Source organism: Ixodes scapularis, unplaced genomic scaffold (genome assembly GCF_016920785.2).
Source record: "Ixodes scapularis isolate PalLabHiFi unplaced genomic scaffold, ASM1692078v2 PGA_scaffold0__279_contigs__length_252992795, whole genome shotgun sequence".
NCBI classification, from domain to species: domain Eukaryota; kingdom Metazoa; phylum Arthropoda; class Arachnida; order Ixodida; family Ixodidae; genus Ixodes; species Ixodes scapularis.
Window position 1 is genome coordinate 183,322,277 of NW_024609835.1, and position 15,643 is coordinate 183,337,919.

General features: G+C 46.3%; 1 pseudogene; it reads right to left on the reverse strand.

Moving 5' to 3' along the window:
• Positions 1-3,951: 3,951 nt before the first annotated feature.
• LOC115312133 overlaps positions 3,952-15,643 on the reverse strand; it is a 131,506-nt pseudogene continuing 119,814 nt past the window's right edge.

The following is a 15,643-nucleotide window of genomic DNA, read 5'->3' on the forward strand; positions in this document are numbered from 1 at the left end:
AGTTTTCGCCCTCCCGACTCACCTTCTTTCGGTTTCGTTTTTCGAGCAGGTCGGGCACGTTGTTTAATAAATAGCTGTTGAGTTGATTGAGTTTCAGCGGCAACGAGGGCCACCTGTAATTCCGTCTTCTAGTCTAAACGTGCAGAACATTTCGGTTGCATTGACGTTTTTATCACTAATTTTATTAAACGAGCAAACGAAGCCGCTAGAAACAGCGAAGTTCCGAAGCAGTGCCAGCAGCGCCACGTACACAGGGTAGGATGGCCGTCTCCGGATTGCGGGACTCACGCGGCACGGAACTGCAGTAGCGAAACCACGCGGAACTGTGTCGACGTTCTCGACGTTATGGAAACCGCAGGAACTGCGTTCAAGACAGGCAGGTTTTGCTGCCGGCTGCCTGGGTGCCTTCCGTGCTGAGTTTGGTTCTGTTTTCCGATGCCGAGTGCAACCGGCTTTCAACGTGGTTCTGTATTTGTGCGTGTCAGCAACATAGCTGCAACATCGTGTTGGCGGTGTTGTGGGTTGTTAATAGAAGGCTGGAATTATCGCCGATGTGACCATGTGTTCGCGTATCAGTGGTGTAACAACAAGATGAGACCGTAAACTGTCGGGCATTGATGCCGCTGGTCAGGCCGTGATCGGAGGGGGCGGGGTGTCGCAGGTTGACATTCCGCTTTACATTAAAAAGTTTAATACCGCTTGAGGGATTACGTGCAATCGATCAACGTGCGGATAGTCATGCTGGAACGCTGGTCTGAGCAGTATAAGGTCCTATCGTACAGTGACCAATGTGACTGTCGGTTGCCTCGTCCCCGAGAGCGATTGCGCTCTGGGGCAAGGACAACAGTACGAAATCGTGACGGAAAGTACGTATATTTACAGTGTGGAATTTTAGCATTAAAAAACCATAGTAGGTGAAATCGAAAAAAAAGCTACCCTTTATTTTGCTGTTTAAATATATACTACGGTTCCTGGAGAAACTGCCCTGCAAGTGGCACGCTAGGATGAGCGCTAGAAGTTTTCGGGCTCGCCACGGCGTAGCTCCGTACACTTAACACCTGCCGCAAGTCGGGGCTTTGACTGCATTCAAGTTGATCGAAAAGCGATTTCTCAGCCCGTGAAGCATTGCTTCCAGCAGAGTGAATATCCGCTCTACAGAGATTAATTCACGACGGAAATTGCAGCTTTGCGCGAACAGCACAAAAAAAAAAAAAAAAAAAAAACACTACAATAGAAATACAGGCTACGACGTGCCGTGCGGGGAAACAAACTCATGGCTTCAAACCGCATTGGAACGGCCTCATTTATTGGCTTTCAAATAATTAGGGCATGATCGAGAGTTTTCTTTTTAATAAGAGATTCATCCCCTGAGCCATTCAAAATACTCTCAGAGGTATGACATTGCTAGAAAAAAATCTACATGGTGGGAATATTTTTTATTGCTTATTCAGTCACCGAAAAATTCCGTCCGTTCAAAACGACCAGTATAAAAGACGGAAACGCAGAGGATGGGTGTAGTGTTCGGGCTAGTGTGGTGTTCCGTTGTATTGATATATGTGTGTGTGCCGTGTATGTGCTCAATGTATGTTCACCCGATGCCTCTCATAGGCGTAAAGTGTGTATAGTAGAGCATCCCCAAGCACAAAAGTGGCCTGAGGTAATCAAATTAGTTTTTGTAGAACATGAAGTGGGCGGTACCTAGCGCCAGCTAGCCTAGCTACTTGCAATTACTCTGCTTGACCCCGCCCTCTGGTGGCTAGCGATTTAACTTTCTTTCACGCTACGCGATAAACAGCGGCTTCGAGTTTGTTCTTTCGAGAGCGGCTTTTGGTTTCGCGGATTGAGTGTGCCCTTCTCCGTGATGTGCGGTTGATGAAGGAATTGTGACTCGAGGAACACCAAAGGTAAGAGGCAAAATGCGCGAAGTAACTGGGTGTTGCTTGTCTCCGTTTAACACCGCAGTGCTGTCGACGAGAAGACTGAGTAACTGCTTTCGAAACGCAAGTTTCTGTACCTGTAGGGGGAATCTGGCTTCGGAAATAAACACGGAAAGCTCGTGTTACGCTTTTATTTGCTGCTCCTCTCGTCCCGTACAAGAGACGTAGCGTCCTCGTCAACCCTTATTGGGCTCGATTTGCTCGATTCGGGGCCGCCATATTGAGATGCAGGCGACGGAGTAACTAGTCGCTCCCCTGCTTCAGGGACGAAGGTTTCTCCCTTTCTAAAGGAACATAGGTTAGAAGACCGTTCCTCCCCTAAGAGAGGACTATCCATACCCTTATTTCTAAGTGCGTAGTATCACACCTTCCCTTATGAGCCTTCCCTCCGTTTAGAGCTTTGCTCGTAGCTTTCTTTCGTGAGATGATTGATGCTGAAGGGAGATCTCTATCTTGACGGGAACTCAGTCCCTACTCACGGCTATGATACATTGTGCTCGTCACTGCACGCTTCGCGGAAAAGTGTGGAACGTCACGTCTTGGGCTCGCATGCGCTGCCCGGCGGCAGTAGCACTCAATCGCGCAACAAAATTCTCGCCCATCCACGAAAGAAGCCGAGCGCAACAACAAAAACGAATTAGGCTGCGGCGTTCAATCGCAGGAAAACGACGAGAGGAAAATGCTTTGTTGTTGTAAGCGCTTTATTGACCATAGTACAGGGTAAAGGGAATAGGGAGTGCGCCAAGTAGTCTTGGCTTGGACGCTGGTACATTGGACGATGAGGGAAGGGATGAAACACTTAAGAGGTTGTGGGGAAGGGGATACTTTTAAACAAAAAAGTTAGCAGTAGACGTCGATGCCCGCCTCGGAGATGAACTTCAGCAGCGAGTTTAGCGTCTTTTTTCTTGATTTGTCACAAGGACCAGGTGGGTGAGTCCACCCCTCTAGTGCGATAATTTCCGTCGGTTTGTGTTTGCGTCTGCATGCCTCTAGTCCGGGACAGTCCCAGATAAGGTGTGTTTGGTCGGCCTTCTTCGTTTTGTTGTTGCAGAAATTGCATCGGCCTTGGTTTGAAGAGGATGGTGGTCGCGACCATCAGGCTATTCGCGCTGGCGTACATGTTGTGCTTGTTTGTATTCTCGTTAGAATAATTTTTACTCTTCGGCCGAAACCTCGAGGAATTGTTCCCGGTGCGTCTGGGAGGAGCTCTCTGAGTTTCTCCCTACACTCGAGCTTGACAAGTTGCCGCTCTTCTTCCGGGTCATAATTAGTCTCCATTTCTCTGGCACGATCTGACTCTATCGGAGGCCGTGCGTAGTCACACGTAAGTCAGTGCGTGAGCATTCTCGTTGCCCTCAATTTCCATGTGTGCGGGAACCCAGGATATCTTGGTATTGGTGCCCAGCTGTCGAAGTTCCCCGATCAATTTCTTGATCAGCTTCACCTTTCTGCTGGCGCTTGATCTTTTGCCGCATTCCGAAATAGCTTCGGCTGAATCCGCGAAGATGCGGATGTCTTGCGGCGTTGCTGCTTCTGTTTTCCGTAGGTCCCTGACAGCTTCGAGTGCTAGGGAAATAGCGGAGAATTCCCCACCCTTGACAGTTGTCCCCTTGGGAAGGAGTTTGAATTGCGTCTTGCAGAGTCTGGGTATAACTACTGCAGCACATATCGCATTAGCACCGGCATCATGCGCCGCGTCCGTGTATATTGCCAGGATCTTCAAGGGGCCTTCCCAGCATCGGACCATCTTATAATGGGCCTTCGCTAGCCTTTCTCTTCTTGCCTGGTTCTGCGGGTTCGCGTTCGCTTGCGTTGTTGGCCTTCCGTCCGTGATGTCGAGATGCGATAGCCACGGCGGATTCTCTCTTGGTAGTGAAGGCAACGTGTACGCCATGTATGCCATGTTTGTTTGTCCTACTATGCCTCTCCCGGCAGCTGTGTGTTTCAGCCGCTCCATGTGTGCCTTCTCTCTTGTCTCCACCGTTTTCCGCATGGAATGGAGTTGGCCGTATTTTCATAGCTTGTTTATGAAAGTGAATCGCGGCAGACCCGTGATCACCCTCATGGCATGATTGTTTAAAGTCTCGAGCTTGAACCACTGGCGTTTTGTCAGTTCGAAATGTTGTGCGCCGTAACACACCCTTGAAACGAATAGTGCCTTGACCATTGGTCGCGCTACTTCTTCCGATGCTCCGCCTTGTATGGAGCAGATTCGTCTGATGATTCCCAGCGCCGCGTGGCAACGTTTCTGTGTTGCATTGATCCATTCTTCTGCGCCGCCAGTGTCCTCAAATGTGACTCCAAGGATTGTGATTGTCTGTGAGGGTTAGATACGTTTCCCATCTAGCGACAGCACGATCCTATTTTTGACGTCCGCTTTTCTTTGTTTTCTTGAGGCCACCACCATATACGTGGTCTTTTCTGAGGACGCTTTAAGACCAACCTCGTTGAGATGGGAATCGACAGCGGGAAATGCTCTCTTTGCGTTGAACGACGTCAGAGCAAAAGTGTTGCCAACGAAAGCAGCGTTTACGCTAGGATGCGATGGGAGCAGTATACATTCAATTACTTATGCAGAGGGGCTTATAAAATTCAGATATTGCACGCACGATGCGTCTCGAGCCAATAACAATTATATTCAATTGTTTTCTCGAATACAAAATTCGACCGGACGATTCCTTTAAGCAATCCCCAAGCCGAAGTCATCTTCACTGTTTCTTGAATGAGCAACTGTAAACTGTCCTCATAAAAACATACATAAACTAAAAAAAAAAAAAAATCGCTGCTGTCGCTACGCTGATTCTTGAGGAAATGCGTTAGCATGTAGCGCAGGGGTTTGTTATCTTCAGAGAACCAGTCTGTTCTCCCGGGCGTCGGCCGTTTTGAAAGCAACCAATACAGCTTTCACTGACCGCCCCTACAGTCGGCATACTGATGTCTTCGGAGAGCCAGTTCGCACACCCGGGGCGTCGGCGGTTTCGGATGCAGCCACCACAGCTTCCATCGGTCACCCCCTCCACTCCGTATAGTGTTGTCTTCGAAGAGCCTACTTTCCTACCGGATGTCGGCGGTTTCGCGCAAAGGGCATCGTCACTGAGCCTCGGTTTTACATTTTCGCGTACATTGTGCATACTGGGAAAGCGAAACTATATGCTTACGTAACCAGCAAACGAACGGAGCAAAAGAGTACGGCGGGAACCACGCAGCCGCCTCACTAAACCAGCCTATTCCAGTCCAGTCCAAACAGAAGACGACAGCATGCAGGAAGGCAATACATTATTACGCATTATATAGATATGCGATGAAGTGCGCATGTTACCACATCGTAGTTCGGTGCATGTGGAGAGGAAGCTCGCGCTGCAGAACTCAGCGATCATTTTTGGGTTTTATAACCGTCCTTGCCTTGTATAATCAGGATGATCGTCGTACTGGAATGTGGTAGGACAATCTGTGCGTTATCTACATCAAATACTCAGCTTAGCACTTGGAGTAATTTCGCATACATAGAGAAATACAGAACGGCTCCTCGCTGTCTAAACATCTAGCATCGAATTTTAGTACGCCCTTAGCGGGATTGGGCTCAACTGGCAAACAATGAATAACATACGACGTATGGTGTTCGCATTATCGGAGAGTTTGAAATTAGTACAAAGGCGAAAATTGAGGAGTGAAGAGAACGAGAGAGAATAAGGTTGATCGCTGAGATAGCTAGTTGGTAATTATTACACGTGCCGAAGTAAAATTGCGGAAACACAATGATGAGAGCGCGCGGGGACGTTGGAACACAGAGTTTTGGATGAAATGATTAGTGTAGGGTGAATTTATGTGCGCTTTGCTTAGGATGAAGACATCTGGCCATTTTGTCCCACACTTTTATTTTTATTGTTTGTTCAGAAGCGCGTGAAAGAGCGTGACCCTGCACGCGTTTGTAGCGCTAACTGTGATATGGCGGCATTTTGTTTTCGTCGATTTCTTTGTATTTTTCCCGTGAGCGCGTGCTGTCGGCATCGGGTACTACAAAGAGTGGCATCACCAGGCCCGTAGCTCTCAAGTAGAGTGCCTTCATACAAACGCGCGCCTTTGCTTGAGTGGTGACATCTCAGCCATTTTTCCGCTCAATTGTTTTTCATGCCTTTCGAAGTGCGCGCAATCCGGTGTCACTCAGCTCGAGAGCGTAGCTTTGGCTAATGCATAGACGCCATTTTACCGCCCAAGTCATGCACCGAGTGCGCGAGAGCGTCATGCGCTGGCACATTCAGTGCAACAATGGATGTCTTCACCCTGAGACAGACAAACATGCAGGCACCCTACTCTCAAGTTTCGAGCAGCGCTCCAGGCGGGCAAAATAGAATATTTGGCTCGCGTTTCGAACATGCGTCAATACGCTTCCCCACTAGAGTTTTTTTCTACTCCGTTCCATTCTAAGAGCCAGCGTAGCAGAGGCTACAAGAGCGAGTTGCGAGCTTTCAGCGTCCCTGCCAAGCCCGCGCGCTCGTGCAGTGCGAGCATCTTTCAGGAGGACGCGCTTTTGCGAGTAGCTTCGGCTTCGCTATCACGTAAAATGAAACATACGTGCTCGCGGAAGCTATTAAAGAAGGCAAAGATGAAAGGAATGTTTGATGGGACGCTGCGGCCGCGAGCTGCATAATTCTTTATTTTTTTTATTTTTTAGAGGTTTTGTTATTGCGCATCTTCAGATGCTTGCATTCGAACGTGGCACGTGCAAAATCGAACGTTACAGAGCCACCTGGATGGTTCAGCCATCATAACATGGTCGCGTCTTGCGGATGCGCTCGCGCCCCCAGCCCCAGAGCAACGGGTCTATTGAGGCACCCTAGATTAGTGGGTAAGCTCAAAGCTAGCCGCCTTTGTATTTCTCGTTGTTTGAACTTGTTCAAATGCCGAAGGCCGGATTCCGGCTTTCGAAAGCTTTCTAACAATGCGTAGAGACATAAGCATCTAACTTTGCGTCTACCCAGTAATCATTTCAAACAGAGCTCTGGGTTGCGACGTCCCCCGAGAGCTCTTATCTATTCCACTTCAACTTCAACTTCAACTTTATTGTTTCTCTTCAGGGGAGAAAGGGAGGAAGAAAAAAAAGCAGATTGTTGGCGCTTGACAGAGTTGATACACGTATATGAACGTATAAGCACGTAAGTAGATAAATGCACAATCAAAATAGATAATTAAAGATCACAGTACCTTAACTTGACCAATGGGTAAATCATTTTGTCGGTTTGGAGAGGTTCACGCGCGCTCCTTCAAGGAAAATGACGAAAAGAACCAAAAGGTACGTGACCACTTTAGAATATACCCTTCTAAGCTCCGTTTCACCTTATGTTGTACTGCAGCGAAGGCTAGAAGCGCGAGCCCATAGTGTTAGCAGCTATCCTTAGTGCACGAGAGCTTGTGCCGCCGAGATGTGCCCTAGAGCAATGAGCTCGCGCTTGTAGCCTTTCCTGCGGTACATCATAAGGTGAAATGGAGTATAAAAATCTGGGGGGGGGGGGGGGGGGGGGGGGAGGGGCAAGAATCGGTGGCCGAGTGGATTCCATTTTCGAACGCGCCAGCGCGAAATCCTAAGCTCCCGCGGAGCGGCTTCAGCGGCCCAGCAGGGCCGCGGTAACAGGAACTTGGAGACGACTACCCAGGAATATCAAGTCATTCTGCCACCGCTACCACCAGGTACAACTGCTTTGCATAAGGTGTTCTTGTATGAAGACGCGCGGGCTAGGAGACGCGCGGCGAGCACGAGGCATGCACAACCTTATTACAACACTGGGTCAAGTTCCAATAAAAAAAAATAAACGAAGCAGAACGTCAATAACGCCACCGGTCTCTGTTCGTAGCACTTTGAACGGGTCGAAAAAAAATTTAATATACGTTGCGACACCTTACTGTGTTTGCGCGCATCTGCCGCTGCCGCCGCAGCGGTAGAATTGCAATTCATGTACGTGCGTCGGTAACCAACTTATAACTTCATTAGTGAAGAGCGTGTTCACTAATCGACTTAAATTTGCGTCGTAAAGCGTCACCTTTTTCAACTTATATTTTATGTGACCGCAGAATGATAATTTTGAACATTGTTATGGTGTACTACTAAAAAGGTTTTTTTGCGTCAATTTGTGTTTTGTTTGCTGTGTAGGTAAAATCAAATATGAGATATCTTGAGTCTTTTTGCGAGGAAAGGACCATCAATATTACTTTACTCTCTCTGCAAGCAAAGTTCATTTAATTTTAAATTTCAGCACTGAATGTTTAATTATAACCTTTTGTGACGTGCCCTGTCCCCGTCCTCTTTATGTTACTTCCAATTTATACATCTAACACTGCCAACACACTATTATTGCTCGACCGAGGTATGTCCTAGGGTATAATGTTTTAGAGTTCCTTAGAAAGTAATTATGCCTTTTGTAGGTTAACTACATCCTTTTAATATTATTTAAAAAAATCTAGAGTACAGCCATCAGTGTAAATCTCTTTTCAACTATGCGCTCAAGTCAGTGCGCAATACGAGCTACGATTATCTGCTTCATGTGCCCTCGTGTGTTTCGCTGCTCACTCGCCTTCTCTTGTAAGCATCGGGGAACGAAATGGCTAGAAATTGCTGTAAGAGAGCAGGCGAGCTGCGGTGTATATCAACAATATGGATGAATCGCTCGAGACTGGGAAGAAATAATCAACTTTGGAAGAGAAATACCCTTCTCTGACACTTCCATGGTCGATATTTCTTGTTTTCTCGACCAAGTCTCCTGTAATTCATAAAAATAGGAAATTAGTAGGTAAGCAAAGTAAGCTGTGTTCTCAAATTTAAAGTTGTTTAAAATAGTAACTGCATAATCGGGTTATTCTGGGGACAGCCAATACTTTGCAGAGTCCCATAGAAAGTAATTATGCCTCTTGTGTACTATACTACATCGTTTTAGTAAGTTAAATATAAGCCGAAATACAGCTGTACATTTCTTTTCAATAATGCGTTCAAGACAGTACGCAATAGCGACTATGATTATCTCTAACTTTCTTCAAGTCTTTTGCCACTTCCTCGCTTTCTCTTATTAATGTCGGGAAACAAAATTGAAAATAAGCAAAATCAGCAAGGTTCTCAACTTCAAAGTTGTTAAAAAAAAGTCGAAACTGCATATTCGGGTTTGTTTTGTTGACAGCCATGAGGAAACATCGTAGCAACCACATTAAGAACTTATCGTAGAACGTCAGCGTCGGATTGCGGACCCCACTTGAGCTCAGTCCGCCCTCAAAGTGACGGTTCCCCCAAGTAACGCTAAACTCTTGCATACTCTCAGGTGTAATTTACGGAAAGTCCCTTTTTAGGTGACAAGTAAGCGTAGCTGCATTATTGAATCATGCGACAAGATTGAGAAACTAACTAACCCTGTCCTCCGCACAGCTGGCAATCTGGCGATCTTTCTTGAATCACCTCCCAGGAACCAATTAAAACTTTTCGGGACACAGATACTGTTTTGTTTTTGTTTAATACGATGCTGTGGCATTCGAATACCTTTTGCATTCCGTACATTACTTTGCGAAGCGCGAGGCCAGCACGACAAGCGTACCAGCCTCCCGCGTCGTCTGCTCCTCGTGCTGCTAACAGGTCTGGGCACGCCTCGCCAGGGGAGGAGTGGCGCTGCGTATGCGCGGCCAAACTTCAGCCGCACAGGGCCATGGGCCCGTAGCTTTCAAGTTTCGAGCAGCGCTCCAGGCGAGGAAACAGGATATTTCTGGCTTGCATTTCGAACGTTCATTATTGACCCCGTAGGTGATGATGTCACAACATGGCGTCTGGGTCTAAACAAACCGTTGCTAGGAACGTCGCTATGGACTAATGCATGTAGACTCCACACGAGGCTAGATTTTCGCTTACAAGTAAGTATATAATTTTTTGTAAGCAACCTAACTTCTTGGTATCTAATTATGAACATGTTCTTGTCATCTCCGCGTCGTACTGCAACGATGAAAGCCATTTCTGAAGTATTCCACTCCGCTTTGTTTTGGTAGAAGAGGATACGATAGGTTCGCTGGCCTCTGCTGCAGCGGGCGTCTTCATTGAATTGCGTCGGTAAACGAGCAACACAAGCAAGTGCATCGCCATGGCCGCAGAGGCCTTCGCAATGTGCGTTTCTTTTCTGTGAAGAACCCAGCTTAGTTCGTGGGAGCGAAAATTCCGTAAAATCAAACTACGTCATGCAGATCAGTTACGACGACGACCTGAAATGCATTACCGGCGTAGTGCATACGAAACAAATCGTACGCCATTGAGATAAGTTGTTTGTTATTATTAGTATTGAGGCTGTCAGGTTATTAAAATATTGCATGCCTATCGCAATTTCGCAGTTATTATTATTTTTGTTTGTATACATTACATTTAGTGGATATGCTCTTTCGGTGAAGATCTCCATCGAACCCGCGATGAGAGTACAATCTGTTATAAACTCACCTTATGTTTTTTATCCAGTTCTTTCGCGTTTTGGGGTTTTGCGGAGATCTGAAGAAACTGCAAGAATCTTTCTCCACGTGATGATAACAACCAGGTACGAAGCACCCTCCCATAGCGCGCGTCCGCAAACAAAATTTGGGATCTCTATCGATCGCCTGAAGTGCTTTTCTCACGGGTGCATTGCGTTCTTTTAGCAGACGATCATCTCGATCGACGCCCGAACTTTCGATAAACCATATTTTGCATCGCACCCCACTATGAATTCTTATATGTGTCTGAAACTCATTATAGTTCAAACAAATGCAATATCAGGATATTGTCTTCATTCACCCGATTCAGACACCGGCGCCGGCTTGACCGGCGAGCGTGTGGCAGGCGGCATTCTTCTTCATTCTTCGTCTGCTACAGGCATCTGAAGGACCGGAAGTTGCAGTCCTAAATATTTCTAAAGCAAGCGATTACCGGCACACTTCTGTCGAAACATACATGACATTCAAGGTTTCTATATCTGTAATGTTTAGAAGTTTAAATTCTACTCCTGATTTTTGAACGGTCGGGTTTTCGCAGCGAATCCTAGCCACATGTATTTGTCCATAACAACGACCCTAGCAACGGTTTGTTTGGACCCATGACGTCACACTTACGGAGTCATAAACGCTTCCCCATTACAGTCTTTTCGTACTCCGTTCCATTATACGTGCCAGCGCAGCAGAGGCTACAAGAGCGAGCCCAAGCCTTCAGTGTGTCAAGTAGCACGCGCGCTCATGCAGTGCTAGCATCGTTCAGGGGAACGTGCTTTTGCAAGCTTCGACTTCGCTATCACATAAAGTGAAAAATCTACCTCGTTGAGTGAAACACAGGTGCTCGCGGAAGCTATGAAAGAAAGCAATACAAATATTAATGCTAAAGGAACGTTTAATGGAACGCTGTATCCGCAAGCTGCAATTTTTTCTACCTTTCTGTTTTTTTCTTTAACGTTTTGTTCTAGCGCATCTACAGATGCTGAGATATGCTTGTGTTCGAACATGGCACGCGGAAAATTGAACGTTACAGCGCCAGGTAGATGGTGCAGCCAGCATAACATGGTCGCGTCTTGAGGACACGCTCGTGCCCCCTGCCCCAGAACAACGAGTGACTTAGTTCTAATGGTTTCCCTTACAACTCGTTTGACATCATTGACCTCCTTGCGTACCACTTCTGTCTTCGACCACTGTGCCGTGGTTGCATATATGGATATGCGTTGCTATTTCAGAATTGTCAGGTTGGATTTTGTCGTTTTTTGATGCTCAATTCATGTATCATTCAAACACCTGGAAGTTTGCCCAAGATACTTATAGTTCACAGCGCACAAGAGCAGACACACCTTCAAAGTTTACTCACACGAAGAAAAAATACTCTCGCTGCGCTGACTTTCAACTCTGGTCTGTATGGTGCTCAATCTTCATCGTCTTTTACTCTTATATACAACGAACTAATTCAAGCTACGGTTGATATAACTACGTAAGTTTTCCAAAATAGTCTAACTCTTTTTTTGATAACGCTACCCAAGGGGTGCTGACACATAAGCTATCTAGCGTGACAATGTTCGCGGTTTCTATGATTTCTACGATATTGACCTAAATACTTAAACCCACACGGTAAAGGTGTACACGACTCTCTCCTCACAAGGTACCGATTTTTCTTTATGGCCTTTCTGGACCCTGTGTGTGTTTTATTTTTTTTCACGTTGTTTGATACGCAGGAGTTGCTCGGAGCGCACTCACTTAAAGGAGCTGTGCAACGATATTCAATTGGGATGTTTTTCTCTCTACACGAGCTTACTGGCACACCTGGGACTCAAGGATACTCACACGCAACGCCATTGGCCAAGAAACTCCTTTGTTGCGGTGTAATTTCAAGGACAAAAGCGATCATTTTCATTCAATCTCTCCTTTGCAAAATTTGATGACGTAACTCGGGGATCGCAGAACACCCAAGTGACGATATTTGAATGCGGTTCATAGATTGGACCCGAGCATTGCGTGGGCACTCGACTTGGGCTCGTGACAATTGCTAGCTCGAGAAGCATTCGGGTTGTGACCCGTGTCCATTCGCTGCAACAACGACAACAGCCGAGCCATAACAATGTCTGGAACTCAGCGCGTGTCCTGCGCTTTGCCAACCCCAGCGCGTGGCTATGATCAACACTGGCGGCATATAATCGGCTCCAGATCACGTGGCCGCTTGTTCTGGCTGCGAGTTGAGGGGGTGAACGCTGCTCGTTTTTCTTTAATTTTTTTTCTGGGACTTCTATTGCGTGGGGTGAAAAACGAACGTGTGTTTCATAGGTCATTAACGTTAGGGATCCGTTTTAAGCGGTATTTGCGCAAAGTACAAAAATTGTTGCGTAGCTCCTTTAAAGGGACACTGACACCCCCCAAAAATTTTTTTTTTTTCATTTTTTGCCAGGGGCTTCATTATGGTGTCGGAGGACTACCCAATTAATATTTTGCAACAGAGTAGCGTATTTTTTTAATAAAGCCGAAAGACGCAACTGCTCGAAACCGAAATCAAAACCCGACGGAGGTCGGAGAAGTGGAGAGAAGAGAGTGAGTGGCGGAAGTGACGTGGCTAGACCCGACCGTGCGTTTTTTTTTTTTTTTGTTTTTTCTCCTCTCCATAGCAGACGACACGACATGTGGCGTGCGATGCGGCATGCGGGAACTGCTCGCCGGGCGATTCTTTTGCAGTTATGTTTGTTCCGCTCGTTGTTCTGTACTCCAAGATGAGTTGTTTTGTACATTGAGGAGTCGGAGATGAGTAGCGAGTGCCCGTGGTGAATTTCCATGATCGGCTCCGAAAAGAATACACCCAAGATTATAATGCAATTAAATGCAAAGGTGCAAGCGAGCTGGACAGTAATGATCCCTTCTCCAGGGATTATTTTCATCAACACCCAAGATGTTGTGTGAAGAGCTGGCTCACATGTCCTGCGTCCGAAAAAAAGTGGCATTGTGCGACAGAGTTTCCGAAAGATCAACGGGATCGGGACCATTGGCTGGCTGCAATTCCTGTAGAACATATACGGGCACCTCGGAAAGCGGAAGCTACCTGATTTATATGCTCCTTGCATTTTGTGGAAAGTGATTACATTGAGTTCGCAGGTGTCAAAAAGGAAATCACATACCATTTAATTCAGCGAAGTATCGTCCGCAACATTTGTTTGTTATATTTTGTTTGTTTCTTCAGGGTTGATTCTAAAAAAGAAAAAAATATATGTAAACATCGGGAAATGTTTGAAAAAAAAAAGTTTCACGGGGGATGGAACCCGGTCCTACCGCGTGTGAACCGAACGTCTTTCCCACTGAGCTACTGGGGGATTTTTTTTTCCAGAAGGTTTATTTACATGATTATATACACTTTTACACTATTGTACAATATATACATAAATTGTTCACAGAACTGGCTACACATGTCACACACTCTACACTCAAGATGTTAGGGCGCATTATTTTCCAAATTAGTTATTTTTCATTGACACCGATTCCAGTCCGCCTCAACTAAAACTTAACTTTTCTTATAAAAATGTTTTGCTATTATATACTAGGTGTTTTGAATATAACCTAAATGATGTCAGGTGAACGACTGAGGCTTTGTACAACTTCTCTCTATTCATCATGTCCTTCATAATTTTCGAGCATGCTTTGGCCTACGAATATGGCTATGTTTTTGAAGTTTACCCAAGAAGGTTTGGCCACACCCACATCCGTATCAACTTTTCGAGTTTTCCATAGGCTATATAAACCTAACACAACGAGTGTGTCAAGAACTGAATCCAGTTGGCTTCCAAAATGCAAGTAACTGAGAATGCACTCTTCATCTTCAAAGTCCTTTTTCAGTGTCCGCTTGAAGACGTCCCAGAAAAATACAGCATCAACGCACAGTACAAAAGCATGAGTGAATGTCTCAGTTGTCTTGCACAGTCTACAGTCCGTGCTCCAAAATACGTCAAACCCACGGGATTCGCGCCATTCCTTCACAGGTATCGTTCGAGAATGAAAGCGGAAAAAGAACGTCTCGCACTTAGGTGGTATTGGCATACGTTTAACCGGTTTCAGGACATCCTGCTTACAATTGTGAGGAGCCGCAAACGCACTTAAGCGATGCAATGGTTCGGGAAACAAAGAGTTGATGAGAGATGTAACTAAGTTCTTTTTGGAGCATGACTCTAAATAGGCACCAGAGAACCGTGCATTCAAGAAATCTATAGGGTCGGCAACTTCTTTATAGAAACCACGTAAAGTAAGTTGGAAAGTTTGCTGTCGATTTTTCTCTAGCAAAAGCACTCCCGAGTCGAAGTCGGGAAGCACCATGCTTTGGGGACATTCGCACCTAGTAAAAAGTCGTACGCGTGCATATTCAACTCGAAGTAGACACGTCGTGCTTGACGTTTGCGCGAGCGATGTCTTCAGCCACGAGAAGGGAGCGACGGCTCGGCGACGTCTTCGTGCGAATCGGCTTGGTGGCCGGGCGTGTCGTACGGGATGAATACCAATTGTTTTGATCAGTCCCAAATTTCTCTTTTAAAGGTAGGCAGAATTCGCCGGTACCGCGAACGACAGTTCTGAAATAGAGGTCGCACGCCCGTCGTCCGCTGCCATCGCCGTCCCCGCGAGTCCCACGATACGCGAAACGACGAACGCACAGAATGCTTCCGGTTGTCTGTGGAACTTTTTTTTTTCAATCAACGTATTTACAGCTTTTTAGAAGCCACAAAAATTGGGTTTCATATTTTTTTCTATTTTTAATATTGAGTGTGTGCCTTCAGTGACCCACGACTTTGATTAAATTTGGTGGTCGCATCCATACCTTAGAAAACGGCCCGTGACCTCGAAAAAGAGAGTGAGCGAGACTCGAACCGGCCAGTTCTTGATCGGCGGTTTTCGGGCGGAAAGAAACCGAATTTCGAGCCGCAAATTCTGTTCTGGGTAGTTGAGCTCTCATATGACACGTACAACTAAAAACCTCGGCGAGCATAAATACCCTGTCAGTGTCCCTTTAATGTCCCAAAACATGCCGCACCGCCATGTTTTGTCGTTTGTCTTCGCTGGAACATACCTCTACCAAAAGTTTGTGCGTTTTTGGCGGTTCAGAGCTTACTACGAGACGACGTGTACCAATGCAGCTAAGTTACAAAAACTGCAGGAGTATTTTTCACTCATATTATTATCGGGTTGCTCTTCGCTCGCTAGCCCGGATTGAGTAGACGTTCTGG